Consider the following 8,896-nt stretch of genomic DNA (forward strand, 5'->3'; position numbering starts at 1 on the left):
CCTTTTAGCGCTCATCTTATTGGCCATCTTGTCAAAAATTGGCAGCGTTGGCCATTCCTGCCTTCTCTAAGGACACTGGGTTTCTGTGATGCCGCTGTCCCCTGATTTTTCTCCTCTGTCTTGTTCCTTTGTAAGAAGTTCCTGACTTCACCAGTCCCTTACGTGTTTGGGGCTCTTCTCTCCTCCCACCCCCCACCCCTCCCAGGCCACCTTACCCGCTTTTATGGTCTCTTTCCTGTATCTGTACTGGTGATGCCCACTCTGTGCCACAAGCTCCACATCTGGGCATCCTGGACGTTCATGAAGCCCCACCCTCAGCCCTGAGTCATCCATGGGCCCCTGGACTCACCATGTCTCACCTACTTCTCCTCCAAGGATGGCCCTTCCATACCCCAAGTTTCCAGAAAGAACCCTAGACCTCATCCTTGATGCCCCCCGCCCTAGTGCCCCCTTCCCCCAGCCCAACCCATCAACCTCCATGGCTTGTGCACTAGGCCTTGGATGTCTCTCCTACCTGCCCTCTTCCCTTTCGTGGCCCTGCCTTAGTCCAACCCCATTTTTGCCTGGCCTTCCTGGCCTCTTGTCTCTCACAATAACCTGCCTCCACTTGGCAGTTAGAGGGAGTTTTGTGAAACACAAATCTGATCGTGTCTTCCTGCTTGAAGCCCTTCCATGTTTCTCTGTGTCCTGAGGACAAGGTTCCAACTGATCCCGAGGGCCTAGTGTCATCTGGCCCCTGACCATCACCTCAGCCTCTCACCCGTACTGCCTAAGCTCCAGACACACTCAACTTCTGTTTCCTTGAATGTGACCAGCACTGTCACTTGGTCCTCTGCATGGATCCTTCTATAGCCCCAGTGACCTCCAGTCCAGCCAATCCCACACGACCCACTCTCTCCCACTCAGATTCTTTTGAAAGGATTCCAGACACCATCATCTGTGAGGAAGATGAGTAAAATGTAACCAGTGGTTATTTCTAAAAGTTAGAAGGGGGAAGGGGCCTTTAAAGAAATTTTTGCAGTGACTGTTTTTATCACTCACTAAGTCACACCAGTAGTTCTTGTGGGACAAAAAGTTAACAAGGGGGAGAAAATCCCCTTGTGTTCGATTTTTAAGAGGAGAAAACTTTCAGGAGTCATTTTATTCCTTTGAACAGGAAAAGAAGGGGTCTGTTTCTCTGCGCGCTGTCAGCAGTCCTCGGGCCAGAATGAACGTGTAAGGAGTACCGTAAGCTTTCTTTTGAATCACATCAACTGAAGGGATTTTCTACTATTGATTTTCACAGTGTCTGTAAACACAATTTAGGTAATTTATTTAAATGGTGTGTCACACGCATCTGAACCACCGGCCTGTGTGACAGGGTTTCATACAAGGGAAGAAAAGCTAATGAACTATATCAGCGCAGGGAGGAACCTTCTCTTTACTGGCACTTGATACCAGTGACTATTGTCACGGTGGGACAGTGAACCCCGTGTAAAGGAACCAGGAATGCATCCGCTTGGAGACATCCTGTGGTTCTGAATCTGGCTGACACTCCTCGCTATAACAACTGCCCACGTTTACACGGCACCTTCTTCGCACGGGCACCGTCCTCGGCCCTTGGCATACGTGCACTCAGTAACCCGCACAGCCCTCAGGCAGCTACTGTCGTCAGCCCCAGGTTTCAGTGAGGCATTTGGAGTTGACATCAGTTGCTTCGGGTTCCCTGGCACCAGGGTTTGAACCCAAGAGTCTGGTCACTTGCATTGCCTGCCTTCCACCACCTTCCTCCCGGGCCCCATTCTTAACGGAGGTGCCCAACACTTCTGATAATGCACTTCCTTCTTTTCCAAGGAAGGGCTTAAATTACTTTCTCCTCCATCCACTAAAATCATTTTCAACAGCCCCAATCATTTGTAAAGAACAACACTTAACTTGTTTTGCTTTTAGGGAAAATTTCAAACAAACACAAAAGCAGAGAGAAAAGTCTAGTGGATGCCCATGTCCCTATCTCCCGGCTTCATCCATTGTGGCCACTCTGGCTGCACATTTGCTCCCTGGCTCAGTTACTTTAAAGCAAACCCAGATATGTTTTATTAGAAGACCCCCCTGCTTTTTTTTTTTTTTTTTTTTTTTAAGCAAAAGATCGCCTGCAGTTTCTGTCCCTAAGTCCTACCCCTGCTGGCAAATGACCACCTTCCTGGTTCTCTCTTCCCTTTCCTCTCATTTTCCAAATGCAGATGGATCTGTGTGTGACCCGCCTCTGTCCCTGGCTCGACTCCTGTAACCCTATCCCCCAGGCCTTTCTCCTGGTTGCTCCAAAACCTGAAAATGATCCCTCTTAGTGAGTGTGGACAAGCTTGGCTGGCCCGCCCTCTGCAATGAGACATTTAATCTGCTTGTGGCATTTTGCCATGATAGTGGCCTCTTCCCTTATTTGGATTATTTTCTGGATGCCCCCTCCACTCAAACCAGGTCAGGCCTCCTGAACTTGCACTCTGTAACTTCACTTCAAGCACACTATCCTTACCGTAGTCAAAATGAAACAGGGACTTGGGTACTTCTGGATTCATGGCCTGGGGGCTCCATGAGAGCAGGAATCAAGTCTGTCTTTATCCCTGCTGTGTCCCCGGCGTCACCCAGTACAGGGCCTGGGACTCAGTAGATGCTCAATGGTGGTGATGAACGCATGAATGAGTGAGTGATTGCCAAGGTCAGGAGCTGGGCATTTATCATGAGGGCAATAGAAAGCCACAGAAGTGTTCTGGGCAGAACTGGACCCATTTTCTCAGACTAATGCATATATAAATCCCCTGGGATCTTGTAAAAATGCAGACTCTGACTTAGTGGAGCTAGAGAAGGGCCTGAAATTCTGCATTTCTAGCAAGCTCCCAAGTGATGCCAGCGCTTTGAGTAGCAAGGGTCTTGCACAGTTCAGTGCACTTGATACCAGGCACACGTGGCTATCAGGTACCTGAAATGTGGCTTGTGTGAATTGAGATACACCTGAAGTGTAAGATACCCACCAGATTTCAAAGACTTAGTACAAAAAAAAGAATGTAAAATATCTCATTAATAATTTTTATATTGACCACATGTTAATATGGTAATATTTTGGATATATCAGGTTAAATAAAATATATTATTAAAATTAATTTCAGCTGGGTTTTTATTTAACATGACTACAAAAAAATTTTTTAATGACGTTGTGATTCACATTTGGGGTTCTTGTTGTTTCTGTTTCTGTTGGATGGTGCCGATCTGGAACATTCCAGACTCCCTGTCACCTCTAAGTATCCTACATGCTTTTTCCTTTTTCTGGAGCACCCCTCTTTCTCCCAGCCCCCTCCTCACAACTAACTGTACATCTTTCAGGTCTCAATTGAGATGTCTCCTCCTCCAGGAAGGTTTCCTTGACTCTCCCCACCCTAGGAGCAGGGCCAGGGGGTAAGGGGGCCAGGTGCCCCTTCTGTGCTTCTACAAGTCGATTTCCTCCATGTCAGCCTTGACCATCTGTGACGTCAGCATCTCCTGTCTGTCTCCCTCTTTAGACAGATAAATCCATGAGGATGGGGACAAAGTCTGTCCTGGTCACCACTACATCTCCAGAACCTGGCACAGGATTACTAAATATTTGTTAACTGAATGAAAAATGGCAAGTAAGATGTAGGCCGTGCACATCTTCCAAGTCTGGAACTGCACTGAGAAGGTAGCTTTAGAGGTCTTATTTCTTCCCATTTCACTGGACGGGCAGTAACCATGCTGTGGGTCTCATCGCTCTCTTCGTAGAATTGTTCTGCCTCTGCCCCTGAGTTACCCAGGGCTCCTCTCTTAGCATGTGTCCTCTTTTGATGGCACAGTTCTGAAGGGTTTTTTTTGTTTTTTTTTTTAAGATTTTATTTATTTGACAGAGCACAAGCAGGGGCAGTGGCAGGCAGAGGGAGAGGAAGAAGCAGGCTCTGCAGGGAGCCTGATGCAGGGCTTGATCCCAAGACCCTGATATCACAACCTGAGCGGAAGGCAGATGCTTAACTGACCGAGCCACCCAGGCACCCCTGCTGATGGCACAGTCCTGAATGGGGACTTATCTTTGTTAATACATACCAGCTGTTATTGGTACGACACAGATTTTGGCAAAGATTTTTCACAGTCTGAGATTTCTTTTAATTGCTTAGAAACAATGCTTTTAAAAAATGTCATTAAGGAATAGTTTGTTGGTCGTCTTCTTTCAGATTCTTCTGTTGCTTCAATAGTTTTATAATCAAGGGAAGACGGGTGAAGACCACACTGAGATCATCTTCGTCTTATCCCAGCCTGCTTGCCCTATCCCCCCACCATCCACCACATCCCTTCTGTTTGTTCCCCACCCTGCCCGTATCCCCATCCATCATAGACTCAAAATTACAATCACTACGTTCCCCTCCTCTTCTATCTTGATCCCACCCATCTGACCAAAGCCAGCCCGTAACTATATAAATACCTAGAGGAGAAAAGAAAGGGCCACACTGAGGCTCTATATTATGTCTTCAAATTGGCAAAATTTAGGATGACCACAGGTGAGGACAGGGATTACCACGGCATCTCACATGCTTCAAGTGGGAGAGCAAGTCACTACAACCCTCTGGAGAATGGTTTGGTATTACTTTGAAAGTTCAGCCAGGTTGAAGATTTGAGTCCCTTCTACTCTGCATCTCCATCCCCTAGGCACTTCCCCAGAAGAAACATGGGCATGCACTCTAGGTGAGGTGTCCAGCAACACTTGTAGTGATGCTGTTCAACAGCAGAAAATTGGAAACAAATCTGATGTCCATTGAGAGAAGGGATAATCTGTGGTATAGCCACACAGAAGAGTATTTTACACCAGTGGAAAGGAAAAACCTGCAGATGCACAAAAAGAAAAATAATGTGGAGTGAATAGAACAAATCTCAGAAGATTCCATTTAAGATGACATTTTTAGAGACGCCTGAGTGGCTCAACGGTTGAGTATCTACCTCTGGCTCAGGGTGTGATCCCAGGATCCAGGATCTCGTCCTACATCAGGCATCTTGCAGGGAGCCTGCTTCTCCCTCTGCCTATGTCTCTGCCTCTCTCTGTGTGTCTCTCATGAATAAATAAATAAAATCTGTTTTTAAAATGACATATTTATATAAATCTCAAAACCAGGCACAAGGAGACAGTGTTTAGGCATACAAAAATAAGAGACAAAACTTTATCTTAGAACAGCAAAGGGCAAGAGAGAACCTTTTGGGACTCATTGAATTACACACATAAAATGGGTTATATTTTATTGAGGCATTAAATTATGCCTCAATAAGGCTGAATTAAGAAGAGATGGGCCGGCGAAGAAGAAGAAGAAGAAGAAGAAGAAGAAGAGGAAGAAGAGGAAGAAAGAAGAAAGAAGAAAGAAGAAGAAGAAGAAGAAGAAGAAGAAGAAGAAGAAGAAGAAGAAAAGAAGAAGAAGAGATGGGCCGGAGATCCCATGAATGAATAAATAAAAATCTTTAAAAAAAAAAAAAAAAAAAAAAGATGGGCCCAGGCAGCCTGGGTGGCTTGACGGTTTAGCACCGCCTTCAGCCCAGAGCGTGATCCTGGAGACCCAGGATCGAGGCCCACGTCTGGCTTCCTGCCTAGAGCCTGCTTCTCCCTCTGCCTGTTGTCTCTGCCTCTCTCTCTGTTTCTCATGAATAAATAAATTAATTAAAAAAAAAAAAAAGAAGAAGAAGAGGAGATGGGCCCAGGGGCGTACAAGTGGCATAGTCAGTTAAGCATCTGACTCTTGGTTTCAGCTCAGGTCATGATCTTGGGGTCCTGGGATTGAGCCCCGTGTTGGGCTCCACACTCAGCATGGAGTCTGGTTAAGATTCTCTCTCTCCCTCTCCCCCTCTTGCTTATCCGCTCTCTCTTTTTCTCTCAAATTAATAAATAAATCTTAAGAAGAAGAAAAGATCCTGAAGAATCCTTGTTCTTCCCCTGGATTTGCTGTGTTAGATGATACCAGGGGCAGGTGCCACTGTCTGGTGATCCCACTGTCAGGCTGATAGGGCAGAAAAGAAAAAGGACCTAAGTTGTTGATAATGTCACTGAGCACTACCCACCCCACACCCCACCAAGGGACTTTGTATCTAGTATCTCCAGCTACTAGAGCTGTGCCTAGCAATTAGTTGGCATTCAATAAATGTGTATTTATAAGTTAAAAAAAATTAAGATGTTATTTATTCATGAGAGACACACAGAGACAGAGGCAATAGCAGGTTCCATGCAGGAAGCCCGATGTGGGATTTGATCCTGGAACTCCAGGATCACATCCTGATCCAAAGGCAGATGCTCAACCGCTGAGCCACCCAGGCATCCCTTTAAGTAAAATTTTGATTGAAGTATATTTTCATTCAATTTCTCTTAAATGTTTGAATTTAACAAACCTGGGACAGCCTACCTCTGGATTTCTTTCTTTTTCCTTTTTTTTTTTTTTTTTAAGATTTTATTTATTCATGAGAGAGGCAGAGACACAGGCAGAGGGAGAAGCAGGCTCCATGCAGGGAGCCCGATGTGGAATTCGATCCCAGGACGCCAGGATCACACCCAGGGCTGAAGGCAGGAGCTATACTGCTGAGCCACCCAGGCATCCCCGGATTTCTTCCTCTGTGAAATAACATGTTTCCTTCTGACTCAAGCCCTTTTGATTTGTGGGTCCTCTTATCTGTAGTCAGATGCATCGTAACAGGCGACCTGCATGGTGAATGAGTTACCATTAACCTTCTAGGGGGCCCGTGCTATGTGTTACACCCTGTGTTGAGGGCTTTACCTACACGATTTCTATGAATCTTCACAACACCCCTGTGAAGTAGGTTTCAGGTCCTCCATTTAACTGAGTGAGCCCTAAAAAAAGACTGCAGATTATCGTGCTTGGTCTTGCCATCCATTGGATGCCTCCTGGCTGTAGATACACTGCTGTGTCCACCCGTCACCTTCAAGGAATTCCAACATTGCAGTCACATATTTAAGATTAGGGGAAAGAAGGGATCCCTGGGTGGCGCAGCGGTTTGGCGCCTGCCTTTGGCCCAGGGTGCGATCCTGGAGACCCGGGATCGAATCCCACATCGGGCTCCCAGTGCATGGAGCCTGCTTCTCCCTCTGCCTGTGTCTCTGCCTCTCTCTCTCTCTGTCTGTGACTTAAATAAATAAATAAAAAAAAAAAAAAAAAAAAGATTAGGGGAAAGGTTTCTGTATTCACCTCACATGAGCCACTGGAGGCATCCCAATGGCTCCAGTCATCTGCTGCAAGCAAACCACCCAAATCTTAGTGGCTTAAAACAACAAGTTATTATTATGTCAAGTTATTATTATGTCAATATTATTATTATTATGTCATAGAACCATTTCTATGGGTTGACTAGGCTCAGCTGGGCACTTCTTGCTAAAGGACACTCATACCATTGCAGTCAGATATCAGCTGGGTCTGCAGTCACCTGGAGGCCCGACTGGCTGGATGTCAAGATGGCTCACTCACATGGCTGGCCGTTGACACCGACTATGGCCACAGGCTATGGCTAGAGTACCCATATGTGGTTCTCCATGTGTCTTAGGCTCTTCAAAATGGTGGCTGGGTTCCAAGAGGCAGCACTCCCAAGAGTGAGCTTTCCAAAAGACCCCATCAGAAACTGGAAAGCTTCTTAACAATCTAGCCTCAGAAGGCCAGAAGGCCATTTCCTCTTTATTCTGTGGTTAAATCAAGAAGGACAGCCTGGATTCAAGGAGAGGGCACTCAATCATCTCTTGATGGGAGAAGCAGTATGTGTGCCACTCCAGGTGTCTGCTTACATTGACATTTTACAGTCAATTATGACTCATCACCAAGAATGGCCTAGCATCAAGCCCCACCTTTTCTTGCTTCCCCCTCTCTCCGTGGTGCCACTATCCAGGGCTCCCAGCCAGAAGTTTCTCCTGGCATCCAGCCTTCTGTTGGGAGGGCCAGAGGTGGCTCAAGGTTTCACTCTATCTGACTTTTCTCTGACGTCCTTCAGCTCTGTATGTACAGAATTTTCAGAAAAAACTCTACCTTTCTGTGTTAAGAACATTTATTTTCACTAGAGTACACTAATATATACCGTAAAGCACACAGATCTTAAGTTTAGTGTAGGTAGGTGAATAAGTTTCCATATCCAGCTCTGTGGCTGGGGATACTGAGGTGAGTGAGACAAACATCACCTGCCCTTGTGAAACTCATGGTCAGTTATGGGTCTTTGAAGAGAGTTCTGGTTCTCTAGGGGTTTTCAAGACAAACCTTCTAGGTGTTGGAAAACATAGTCTAATTCAGAACCACTTTTATCTCATCCTTTTAAACATTTCTATCTGAGTGCATGTTTTATATTGCACATGTTAGTACAGTGCAACCTGTCAGTTACACACATATAGTGGAGATGCGTATGGGAGACCTTTGTGGGGTGTGTGGTCAAAAGGTTAGAAGACTTCTGGTCTAGAGTTGGGGGAAAGATGCAAATAGGACAGCCAAAGGTAAGGTGTGTACTATAATCAAGGCATCACTAGGCCAGGTGGCATTGAGAGGACTAAGGACGGGAGGGGGTGTGGGATATCACTGGTCGTTTTCTGGAGGAGAGGACAGTAAAGCTGAGATAGGAAGGAAGAGAAAAGTCTGGAACTGTATGTACAGAGATTTCAGAAATGACATGGTGGTGCAGTTAAAAAAAAAGACACAACTGGTTTTAAACAACATCTAGATTAAGAAACAGCAAAAAAAAAAAAAAAGAAACAGCATGACTAGGCCCCCAGAAACCCCCCTCATGCCCCCTTCCAGCCTTACCTCCCTGTGGTACATTATAGTTTCTAAAAATATTTATAACCATATCTCCAGTTCCAAGTGCTCCTCTTACAATGTGCCACTTCCACATCAAGAGATGG

The 8,896-nt window shown here is 45.8% G+C and overlaps 1 long non-coding RNA gene across 1 annotated transcript; it reads right to left on the minus strand.

Moving 5' to 3' along the window:
• Positions 1 to 1,770: 1,770 nt before the first annotated feature.
• Positions 1,771 to 7,926, minus strand: LOC125752702 (uncharacterized). The gene is made up of 2 exons (XR_007402822.1): positions 7,212 to 7,926; positions 1,771 to 4,857 (listed from the first exon to the last, which is right to left on the minus strand). It is a non-coding gene; the product is annotated as an uncharacterized LOC125752702 (long non-coding RNA).
• Between the last annotated feature and the right edge of the window lie 970 nt (positions 7,927 to 8,896).

Source organism: Canis lupus, chromosome 1 (assembly GCF_003254725.2).
Source record: "Canis lupus dingo isolate Sandy chromosome 1, ASM325472v2, whole genome shotgun sequence".
Classification (NCBI taxonomy): Eukaryota; Metazoa; Chordata; class Mammalia; order Carnivora; family Canidae; genus Canis; species Canis lupus.